At 46.2% G+C, this 12,695-nt stretch overlaps 1 protein-coding gene and 1 pseudogene across 3 annotated transcripts in view; both read right to left on the bottom strand.

Moving 5' to 3' along the window:
- Positions 1 to 12,695, bottom strand: part of CNN3 (calponin 3) — a 30,689-nt gene that overhangs the window by 9,737 nt on the left and 8,257 nt on the right. The gene's annotated exons all lie outside the window — the stretch shown is intronic.
- Positions 1,976 to 4,058, bottom strand: LOC116644008 (annotated as a pseudogene). Its single transcript, XR_004301686.1, has one exon. The product of XR_004301686.1 is annotated as a 40S ribosomal protein S7-like (transcript).

Here is a 12,695-nt window from a genome sequence, read left to right as displayed (position 1 = left end):
CCTTCCTGCCCTCCCCCCTCACTTCTTGGAACGAAGAATAACAGTGTGGAGTCACCCTCTGGTTGAAAGGCAGCTCAATCCTGTCTAGCTGCATGACTGTTCTTTTGGATTTCTAAAATAACACTTGTTTAAAAAAATAATAAATGGTACAGAAGTATGTAGAGTGCATTTTCAATGGGGGTGATCCTGCCCCCCTCAAAGGGGTGAAAATAGGTTCTCATGGTGGGCGGTGAAAACCCCTGGAGACGTTATAAGAATCTGTGACCCTCCCCAACAAACTATTCCTTTGTACTAAATGTGGTGGGAGTCAGGAAGCAATTAGGAAAAACTTCTACAGACTTTCTTTGGGAAAGGGATGATGGAAACAAGGTTGAGAAGCACTGAGACCATGAAAACGCACAAGTCTCTCTTCACCTGCCCGTCCCCGCCCCCCCACCATCCCATTCCCTTCCCAGAGATAAGCACCTGTCTTCTGCCACTTCTTCCATGGGCACACATACATTAGAGTGAGTCACGTATAAAACAGCACGAGAATCAGAGAGCCTCACGAGCACAAGCCCGGAGGGCCTACGCTTCGTAACAGTAGAGAGGCACCCGATCAGATGAGAGCCTGCTGGTTGCCAACAGGCATCCCTCCCAGGCACTGAGGTCTGAGAAGTTCCCCCAGCAGAATCAGAGCAGGGAGGGACATCGAGCTTCAAAACCATCTCAACAAGAGATCCCAAAGTGCAGTTCCTGCCCTGCTTTATGGTGCTTCCTCGCATAAGCAGGGAGCACTCAGCCGAAGTGCAATGTAGTGAAAAGGTGGGGGTGCACCCAGCATGAGGGGCGGTGATTATATAGATATGTACAAGAACTGTCTGAGGGCCCTACTTATGCCCAGGGATGTTCTAGAATCTACTAAAGAATGAAGACGTGTCTTTCCCATATACTCCCCACACTGTATTCTTATCACAGTGCGTGGTAAAACCTGGAAGCAGACAATTCCAAATCACTAGGCTCCCTGTTGCACGCCACCAAGATAATCCAGCATTACCCCAAACCCTCTAAGTACAATCATATTCAAAGCAGTTCCCCTCTCTTTCAGATGTTCCTGTGTTGTGGATTTTTAATTTTTTTTTTTTTAAGATTTTATTTACTTATTTGAGAAAGAGGGAGCATGAGCAGAGGGAGGGGCAGAGGGAGAGAGACAAGCAAACTACCCACCCAGTGGGGAGCCTGCCGCTGAGGCCCAAGCCCAGGACCCTGAGATCATGACCCAAGCTGAAGTCAGATGCTTAACTAACTGAGCGACCAGGCAGCCCCACCTTTTAAAAGAGAGAGTGAGTCTTAAGCAGACTGAGGGTGGAGCCCAACTCAGGGCTCAATCCTACCACCCTGAGATCACAACCTGAGACAAAAACAAGAGTTGGACACTTAACCGACTGAGCCACCCAGGCGCCCCATGGGTTCTTCCGTCAGCGTCCTTCTCCATTACTCCTTCTGTCTGTCATTCAAGTGGCTACTACATACATACCAGTTAGCTTCAAAGGCAAAGTCTCTGCCCTGAAAAGCTTACATTCTATTGGAAGAAGACAAACACCTATTAAAGATTTTATTTATTTATTTATTTGTGAGAGAGAGCGCACGCATGTAAGCAGAGGGAAGGAGGGACAAGCAGACTCTACACTGAGCATGGAGCCCCATGCGGGGGCCCGATCCCAAGACCCTAAGATCATGACCTGAGCCGAAATCAAGAGTCGGATGCCCAGCTGACTAAGCCACCCAGGTGCCCCAACAAATACCTATTAAGGTGTGTTAAGACATTTGCAAAATAATAGTAATAGTAGTAGTAGTAGTAATAATAATAATAATAATAAAAATAATGTAGAGTATTTAAAATAAAGAATAGAGGGGAGCCTGGTTGGCTCAGTTGGTGGGGCATGCAACTCCTGATCTCAGGGTTGTGGGTTTGAGCCCCACACGTTGGGTGTAGAGATGACTTAAAAATAAAACCATAAAATAAAGAACAGAATCCACTGGGACCACCACTGTCCTAATATAAGGACCAAATAGATTTCCATCTGAAATACCATGATGCCTCTTCCCTTCTTATTATCTGCCATTCTTGATACCTCATGCAAGACAATGAACAGGCTCTAACATTTTCTTACCTACCCCCCCACACACCTTTGCAAATTTTTAAAGTATTCATTCACATTATAGATACAACAAACAAGATCACAGGCCTTGAAGTCAAACTTTAAAAACTTCCCAAAACTGTGTTCCCAATTCTAGTATGATCTAAGTCAGTAACCTAATCCTGATGACCCCATTTCTCACAGGTAGTCTTCCTTCCCAGACCACTGTGAGCATGAAGCCTGCTCCACAGGTAAAGAAGGACGCATCTCAATGCCTGACACATCTGAGTTAATGCTCTCCTTTTATATGGGCTTGAGTGCAGAGGTACAAAGCTTTCTATTAACCAAACCCCACCACAACCTGTTCACTTTATTGTCTACAATTCAAAAAGTTCCACTGGGACTCATCTGGGATACTGCCAATCACCACTCATCTCAAAGCTCACTCCTGCCTGTCTTTGCATCCCAAATTCCCATTCTTTCTCAGATTATTGCTGATGAAAAGAATGAAGTAACTACTTTTTAAAAAGCAGAAATTCTTTCTTATGGGGGATAGAGGTGGGAATTCGAGAGAAAATCCCTTTACACTTGGGATAAGAAGGTCAAGGTAGATTGCATGACTTCCTCAAGGTCACTATAGAATCTGAGACTCATTCTATGGTGTGAACTGTGTTTAGATCTGATGGGGAATGATTATATATTCCAGAGATATGGAAAACCATATTTGCCTCAGGTAAACAGGAGGGACACCTACGAGCTTCCCCCCACCCCCCATCATTTATGTTTACAACGGAAACTCTGGAACTCAAAGTTAACATCCTTGCTGGTGAGCTTCTTACAGATAACACAGAAAGTTTCAACCTTGTGCTCTATGTCGCTCTGCTGTGCTTTATCCAAATGAACCTTTGTGAGCAGACTGCCATCCAGCTTCACGTGGATCCTCTTGCCTACAATTTTGCTTGGGAAAACCAAGTCCTCCAGGACTGCATCACGCGCGGCTATCAAAGCGCAGATCCTGGGACACTTTTGCTCGTTTTTTGTATGGCTTTTTTCAAGTTGGCTGAGGCAGAATTCTCCTCTGAGCCTTAAAGACAACATGCTTCCCAGTGAACTTTTTCTCCAATTCAAAGACTAGCCAGACTTGGATTTTCTGGAAAGATTTCAGTTGAGGAATGGGAACAAAGATGGTAAGAACCTTCCAACCACCGCCAACTTCAGTTTTCTTGGCTGCTGTTATATTCATCTCCCATAGCTGGGCTCGGAGGCCCGAGTTCCTCTCCAACTCAAGGAGAGCCTGGACTCCAGCTCATCCAGCTTCTTGCCATTGGGCCTCATGATCATGCTGGAACTGAACATGGCCTTCTCCTCGGTGAGAGCCCTGGCCTAGGAAGAGCCTACGAGCATTTTCAAGTCGGGTCCTTTTCTCAAAGGGACAACCGGACCTTCAGATCAATGTATCAGCATATGGCACCAGCACAATTTTTTCTCTCCAAATACGTATACTCAAATAAATACAAAGACATTATGACTCAATGTGCCAATACCATGAAACTGACAAAGTTTTTGAAATAACCTAAGAGGAGTTGGGCCAGTGCCTAAAGCAAACAGCATAACTAATAAATGATTAAGAAAATGCAGAAAAAACAGAATGTCAATTTTGTCTTCTCTATCTAGAAACTGACCTTCAGACCAGTTTAGAATATACACAGTTCAAAGTTGGACTGTGAACCCAAAAAACAAATAATCCTGTAAAAAAATGGACAGAAGACATGAGCAGACATTGCTCCAAAGACATCCAGATGGCCAACAGACACATGAAAAGATGCTCAACATCAGTCATCGTCAGCGAAATGCTAATTAAAGCTACCATGAGATACCACCTCACACTGGTCAGAATGGCAAAAATCAAAAACACAAGAAACAAGAACTGTTGGCGAGGATGTGGAGAAAGGGGAACCCTCTTACACTGTTGGTGGGCATGCAAACAGGTGCAGCCACTCTGGAAGTTCCTCAAAAGTTAAAAATAGAGCGACCCTATGATCCAGTAATTGCACTCCTGGATATTTACCCAAAAAATACAAAAACACTAATTCAAAGAGATACATGCACCCCCATGTTTATAGCAGCATTATTTACCATAGACAAATTATGGAAGCAGCCCGTGTACATCCATAGATGAATGGATAAAGAAGTGGTTGGGTGCCTGGGTGGCTTAGTTGCTTGAGCGTCTCGTCTTTTTTGAGCTCAGGTCATGATCTCAGGGTCCTGGGATCAAACCCCACATCAGGCTCCCTGGCTCAGTGGGGAGCCTGCTTCTCCCTCTCCCTCCACCTGCTGCTCCCCCTGCTTATGCTCTGTCAAATAAATAAAATCTTTAAAAAAAAAAAGTGGTGTGTGTGTGTGTGTGTGTGTGTGTGTGTATCATGGAATATTATTCAGCCATAAAAAAGAATGAAATCTTGCCATTTGCAATGATACAGATGGAGCTAGAGAGTATTAGGCTAAGTGAAATAGGTCAGTCAGAGAAAAACAAATACCATATAACTTAACTGTGTGAAACAAACAAAAAAAAAGAGCGAAAGACACAATCCAAAAAAACAAACTCTTAACTATGGAGAACTGACAGTTACCTGAGGGGGGGCGGGGGATGTTGAATCACTATATCGCACACCTGAAACTAATATAACACTGTATGTTAACTATCCTGGAATTAAAATTATAAAAATAATAATAAAATGAAGACATCTAAAAAAGTAAATAAATAAAACTGGACTTTGAAGTTTCAAATCTCAACAAGTAGGAGTAAGCCTAGAGGCTGGATTCCCAGAAGAACCTAGACTCAGAAAGGACGATGAACAAAGATGCACCTGTTAAACAGCTCAGTTTGTGAGAAACCTCGATAAACCCAAGTAACAGGAACCTAGATGTGGGTCCACTGCTTCCTGACCCCCACGCAAAAGGCAAGGGCCCCTATATTACAGGCTGAAGAGCCTGCTGCTGTCATGCTACAGTGGACTCCTGGAGCGAGGGTGTGCAGGGACCTGGGGGGGGGGGCGAGGGGGTTGCCGAGGCGAGGCAGTCATCCATCACCAGGAGCCAGCATACCTACGGCAAGCCACATCCAACATGCCTATGTCCTCTCCTTGGGGGCAGGACGGGCTTTAGTCCTGTACCCCTAGCGCGCATGCCTGGGGCATCTGGCCCACAGTGGGTATTCAATAAATGATTTTTCATCCACTGACAGTAGTACCCAACTAGAAAAATGCTACAGATTTAAAGATCTATCTTGTTTCCGAAAGGCATCTGCATTTGAATGCTGCTGGTTTTTAGAGGCGCCACATCTCCCTGATCTACCAATCTAGTAATCTTAGATGGATCACTAGGGACATATTTGTTTTACCTTCTCATAAAAGTCCCTATGTCTATGGCACTCCTTATGTCCAGTGTAGTAACTCTAGAAGTAGGGCCTGGTCAGAAGCAACAACCATGCCCACTGTGCCGATCTATGTCAAGGAAGGAGGAGCTCCCACTGATATGTACCTTGAGGCTTAGATTTAGATCTGTTCTCTTCTGGGTTATATATATATATATAAATATTTAAGATTTATTTATTTGAGAGAGAGAGCACAAGCAGGAGGGGCAGGGGGAGAAGGAGAGAGGATCTCAAGCAGACTCCACGCTGAGCGCAGAGACTGACACAGGGCTCAATCTCAGACCCTGAGATCAGGACCTGAGCCAAATCAGGGTCGGATGCTCGAAAGACTGCATCCAAGTCTCTTCTGTTTTGGTAACAAATTAACAACTGACAACCTGGAAACTGTTAGACATACTTATTAAACTTAATGGAAAGTTAAATTGGGAATAGCTCAAAAGAAACAAAGTTCAGATTCAGAAAATCATAGCTTAATAAATTATTCCAGATATACATAAAATCCTGCAGCAAGTTCTAGAACTAACTAGTCATGCATACTCAAGAAGTAAACAACTCTATCTAAAAAAGCTAATGCTGGGGCGCCTGGGTGGCTCGGTCATTAAGTGTCTGCCTTCGGCTCAGGTCATGATCCCAGGGTCCTGGGATCGAATCCCACATCGGGCTCCCTGCTCTGCGGGAAGCCTGCTTCTCCCTCTCCCACTCCCCCTGCTTGTGTTCCTGCTCTCGCTCTCTCTCTCTCTGGCAAATAAACAAATAAAATCTTTAAAAAGAAAAAGCTAACACTGTCTTGTTCTGCACAGGTATACAATTCTTTATAAAATACTACTGCTTCACAGACCTGTACCTCTGAAACAAATAATACATTATATGTTAAAAAAAACAAAAAAAACAAAAAAAAGATAGTAGGAAGGGAAAAATGAAGGGGGGGACATCGGAGGGGGAGACGAACCATGAGAGACTATGGACTCTGAGAAACAAACTGAGGGTTCTAGAGGGGAGGGGGCTGGGGGGATGGGTTAGCCCGGTGATGGGTGTTAAGGAGGGCACATATTGCATGGAGCACTGGGTGCAATACGCAAACAATGAATCATGGAACACTACATCAAAAACTAATGATGTACTGTATGATAACTAACATAACATAATAAAATAAAATTTTAAAAAATTTAAAAAATATTTAAAAAAATAAAAAAATAAAATATTGTTTGTCTTATGTGCTTGATAACAACAGCTCTCTATGAGGTAACCAAGGAGAGGATTATTTAAATAAAATGAGTGTGAGAGGAGTATGTGAAGTAGAAAACCTTATGCAATCATCATCGCCCTTACTTTTATAAAGACGGAAAACCAACTTGCCAAAGCAAGGATTACAATCCCTTGACATGAAGGTGCCTCATCTAACTCATCACAGTGATCAAAACAGAATGAGGCAGTGTTCTGTCGTCAAAGGAGTTAGTTAATAATCCCACTGGACCCTAGCAGGTTAAACAATATCCGTGGCATTACTGTGATCAGTTCTGAGTGCTGCACTCTAAGAGGGCCACTGACAAACTGACATCAGTTTCTAGAAGAGGCAAACTGAATGGAAAAAAATCATCCACAGCCCATAAGGAGAGACTGGTCAGCCAGGAGTGGCTCTATATAACCTAGAAGGGACTGTGGGGACAAGAGAAGAAACAGGCTAGCACCATCTGAATTTCTAGATGAAAGTCCTATAGCGGTACCTGGCTGGCTCAGTCAGTGGAGCACACAACTCTTGATCTAGGGGTTGTGAGTTCAAGCCCCACACCTGGGTGTGGAGATTACTTAAAAATCTTAGGGCGCCTGGGTGGCTCAGTTGGTTGGGCGACTGCCTTCAGCTCAGGTCATGATCCTGGAGTCCCGGGATCGAGTCCCGCATCGGGCTCCCTGCTCGGCAGGGAGTCTGCTTCTCCCTCTGACCCTCCCCCCTCTCATGCTCTATCTCATTCTCTCTCTCAAATAAATAAATAAAATCTTTAAAAAAGAAAAAATAAAATAAAATAAAAATAAAAATCTTTAAAAAAAAAAGTCCTATAGAAAAGGAAGTCCATCTATTCTGAATGGCACATTGGAGATTCTAGGGAGACGTACTGGATGCATGCAGGAATGGAGAGAGCGCACGGGAGTGCCAGCCAAGCACAGGCACGGGAGACCCACGAGAAAGCCTGCTGGAGAACATTCTCTAGCTTCGGAAGGAGGCTGGCTGGGTCTTGAATTTGATGTTGCTGCAGAAATCCTGCTGAAAGGGGACTGTCCCCGAAGCCCCACGGGCAAAGTAGATAAAAACAGAGATGCTCCTCTGCGCTTTGTTTCTACGATTTGAGGCTCCACCTGGCTCCCCGATCCTCAGACGTGCAGGCCTCGGGCGTTTTTACTGCCATCTACAACTCCAGGCACTTGCGTCCTCAGTGGGCATCCAGATGCCTCCTCCATAACCCGTGAGTCGGCACGTGGACAGCCTGAAAAGTTGTCCTTTCTTTCTCTAATCACAAGGGACATCATGGCAGTGACCTTTCCATAGCTTTGGAATGCACACTCACTCCTCATCAGTGATATAGCAAGTTTGCTTCGGAGGGTGGGTCTTGTGACCTGAGGGGGCATGAAATCCACCTCCAAGGCCCCAAGTGTACACTGCACTTGCAAAGGAACTGGCCTCTCCTGACCCGGGAAATGCCGTCTGCTCCCGCATGGCTGACCACATTCATCCAAGTGCTCCCAGCTGCCTACCCCAAAGGTGAGTCAAGCACACATCACCCCTCCCTCTGAGCTCCCAATGGGCCATGGGCCGGAAAGGGGGCCGAGGAGAAGCAGCACGCCAGGCTTTCAGGCAGCCTTCGGTATATCGGGAGGTCCTGTTGGGGGCCCAGCTAGATCTCAGATCATGAATGCCTTTTCCAACTACAGTCGAGTCTGTCCCTTTGAGAGAGCTGGCTTCATACCACCAGGGAAGAACAGAGCTCAAATACCTCACTTGAAACAGGCTAGATGCTGGCTAGTGAGCTGTCACAGGAGTCTTCCAGAGACGTTAACTGCAAGATACCGAGCCTTTTTCTCCCCAGTGAAAATTAGATATGAAATTTCCATCAAAAAGGATAGAATTTCACATATCCTCTTTTTAAAAAATTTTTATAACTTATATCATGAAATAGCAGATGAAGATACAGGACTTTCAACTTGAGACCCTAACTAAGTAAAAAGGTTTTTGGTTCACTTTAATGGGGAGTACGAAAAAAAAATGAAGTCAAAAGTAAGGTTCAAACACCTTCATGTTACCAAGTCCTACACAAAGACAGGATAAATACAAACTAGGGTCCCAGCTCCTTATACACTGAAATAAAAAAGGCAATAGTTACATGTGACCACGGTTCCCTTTTCCAGTCCTGAAGTCCAGGAGGCCCCTGGGATCAGGTCACATCTGGACAACAAGGCTACCTCCCCATTCTACCTGACCGTAGTGCAAGCTGAGAGCAGGGGAAGGAGACGACCAGCTCCTCGGGAAGCAGAGTGCGCACAAAGTCTCTTGGGGGCTAGGTCACGAAGGCATGCTAAAGACATCCAGGCACAAAAACAAAATAAACCCAACTTTGCATCCCTTCCTGATCAAGGGCCAAGGGAATGAGGAGAGCGAGCGCTACACAGGCTGCAAAGGGGCCTGGGCAGGACTCAGTGGAGAGAAGCAGCTGAGTCCGCAGTGTATCCAGATCCTGGCCCATCCCCCCCTTCCCCCCTCCCGGCCCCCAGCCCCCTGCTGGCTGCACCCTGGGCACTCGCAGCTGCTCACAGCCGCGGGAAGACAAGGGCAGGAGCACAGTAACACCCTTCTTTCCCAGGAGAGGGCGAACCCAACAACAGCACGGGAGAGGTCTCCCCCACCTCAGTTGTTTCCTTGCCCTCTTCTGTGTTCCTTCCCCGCTTTCCACGGGAACCTTCTTCCCTCTCTTGCCTCGGTCCCACTCACCCTGCGTATTGAGCCCTCCCCCGTATTTGGTCCATCAGTGGGCACAGACCACCCCCCATCCTGTCTGAAACAAGTGCATCTTTTTTTTTTTTTCCGACTATAGCTGACACGCAGTGTTACATAGTTTTAGGTGCCCAGCACAGTGATCCCACTGCTCTATACATTATGCTACGCTTACCACAACACGCACACATATATATTTTTAAGTAATCTCTACACCCATCCCGGGGTTTGAACTCACGACCCCAAGATCAAGAGTCGCACGCTCTTCCAACTGAGCCAGCCAGCCACCCCAACAGGCACATCTTTGATTAAATCCGCTGCCAACTTCCAACACTGTCCTGTTTCTCTTTCATTTCATGACAAACCTCTCCATTTAGTACTTCTTCCTAACACCTCTGGAAATTTGCTCTACTGAAGACCATCTCTCAAAAGGTCACCAGGGACCCCTCATAGCCAAATCCAGTTGTGTGTTTCTGCAGCACTCCAGAAAGCCCCTCCAATCTCACCTCCTGTGGCTTCTTGTTAAAGGACCATCATCCCTGAGCTTCCCTCTCTGGCCTGCCTTCTCCCCCTTGAAAGCTGCCAATTCTCCCTGAGTTCTGGCTTCTGATTAAAATAGTGAAGAGCATGGGCTCCGGAAGCTGAATGCTCAGGTTGGAGTCCCAGCTCCACTGTGCCTCAGTTTCCTCACCTGTAAACCAGAGATCATTAACAGTGCTTACATCAGTTACATCAGAAAGCTGTTGGGAAGAATCAACGACTTAATTCATGTACACCATGAAGAAATCAATAAATGTCAACCCTTATCCTTCCATCTGTGCTCTGCTGGCCATTCCTGTCCAGATACCAAAAAGATTTCCTTCTTTAAATTAAATATATCATACAGAAAAATCACTTGACACTATTTGATAGCCATTTTTTTAAAAGATTTTATTTATTTATTTGACAGAGACACAGCGAGAGAGGGAACACAAGCAGGGGGAGTGAGAGAGGGAGAAGCAGGCTTCCCACAGAGCAGGGAGCCCGCTGCAGGACTCCATCCCAGGACCCCGGGATCATGACCTGAGCCGAAGGCAGATGCTTAATGACTGAGTCACCCCGGCATCCCTATTTTATAGTAATTTTGATAAGAAATCATTTTGATGCTGCCTAGGCTTTCTATTTTAAAAACCACTCATTATCGGGGCACCTGGGTGGCTCAGTTGTTAAGCATCTGCCTTCGGCTCAGGTCATGATCCCAGGGTCCTGGGATCGAGCCCCACATCGGGCTCCTTGCTCTGCAGGAAGCCTGCTTCTCCCTCTCCCACTCCCCCTGCTTGTGTTCCCTCTCTCGCTGTGTCTCTAGCTGTCAAATAAATAAAATCTTTAAAAAAAAAAATAAATTAAATAAATAAATAAAAACCACTCATTATCTGGGGCACCTGGGTGGCTCAGTCGGTTAAGCATATGCCTTCAACAAAGGTCATGATCCCAGGGTTCTGGGATCAAGCCCTGTGTTGGGCTCCCTGATCAGTGGGGAACCTGCCTTTCCCTCTCCCCGCTCTGGTGCTCACTCTCCCTCTCTCTCAGATAAATAAAATCTTAAAAAAAAGAAAAAACCTACTCATGAAATAATTTGTAAAAGAGATGCCCCCACCTCACTCTGCTGCCAACTCTCACCTGAGTGGTGGGGTGGCAGAGAGAGGAGGTGTCACAGATGTACGTGGCTCGTGACTTGATAATAATGAGCTAAAGCAAGTGACCTGAAGTTTGACAAGGCCACTCTGATATAGTTTTGTTCTGTTTTTGAACATCAAGAGGAGAACCACCTTCCCTTTCATACCTTTGGTGGGAAGTATAAACTGATTTTTCTAAAGAGCCATTTGATACTACCTATAACACTTTTAAATGTTAGGTCAAAAGTTATGCACTTTTCTACACAAGTACTTTTGAAGGAAATACCCACCAGAAGGAAGGTAATGAATAAACAACGGGGATCCATGCAATAGACTCTAATTCAGTTCTAAAATGGTCGACTGATATTCAGAGTTGCACAAATAGCTGGGTGGGGGTTAAGGGATACAGGATACTTTCACTACTTCTATATTCTGGTACCGTCTGCATCCTTCACAACAAACATTCCATTCACAAAATCAGAGTAAAAAGGGAAGAGGTTCTCATAGGCAAGGAAGATGGTGCCATACCGAGATGCCTTGTCGGAAAGTCACGGGCTCCACAGGGCTTTGGACCTGGGTCTGACTCCAAGGCTACGTCTTTTCCTCCATTGGATGTTCTCCTACCCCCACGCTCCTGAACAAGCCCAGACAGGAATTCTCTACCCTAGTCACAGAGCCGACAGCCCAGAAAGCTGTGCTGCTGCGGGAGGAGGACGAGTCCGCAGCCTTAGACTCTGCGTCTTCCCCTAGAGTCCTTCCAACTCCCGGAGAAGCAAGGGCGCATCCACCACCATCACCGTATAGACCGATGCACATGAACAGGCTGCAGAGCTCGAGGAAAAACGCTGATTCAAACCAGCCCATGGGGACTCTGCAGTCTCAGAGAGCGTCGCTGGTATGGTTCAAAAGTTCGTAATAGGGTATTTGGCAGAGATGGCTCAAACTAAAAACACTTTAACTCCTCCACTGGCCCTTATAAAAAGAGCCTCCTACGACAGGCGTGTTTTAGAAGGTGCTGTAGGTCGGAATGCAGGAAAGGGTGTCAACGGTGGAGCGGTCACTGGAAAGAGGAAAAGAAGAAAATTTAAAAAATCAAGCCCAGAGAGGAAGAAAGTTCAAAATGAAAGCCCGGCTGGCAAAGCACACGTGTGTGTGTGTGCGCGTGTGTGCGTGTGCGTGTGTCTGAGGCGAGATGGGGCTGAGGGACTGATACAACCTACAGGTCGTGTGTGCGTGTGTGTGTGTGCACGTGTCTGTGTGTGTGTGCACGTGTGTGTGTGTCTGAGGCGAGGTGGGGCTGAGGGACTGATACAACCTACAGGTCGTGTGTGCGTGTGTGTGTGTGCACGTGTCTGTGCGTGTGTGTGCACGTGTGTGTGTGTCTGAGACGAGGTGGGGCTGAGGGACTGATACAACCTACAGGGGTGTGCGTGTGTATGTGCGCGCGCGTGTGTGTGCGTGTCTGAGGCGAGGTGGGGCTGAGGGACTGATACAACCTACAGGTC

This window comes from Phoca vitulina, unplaced genomic scaffold, assembly GCF_004348235.1.
Source record: "Phoca vitulina isolate PV1807 unplaced genomic scaffold, GSC_HSeal_1.0 scaffold2, whole genome shotgun sequence".
Lineage (NCBI taxonomy): Eukaryota > Metazoa > Chordata > Mammalia > Carnivora > Phocidae > Phoca > Phoca vitulina.
Note: the sequence above shows the minus strand (reverse complement) of the source record. Positions and strands in the feature narration are given on the sequence as shown.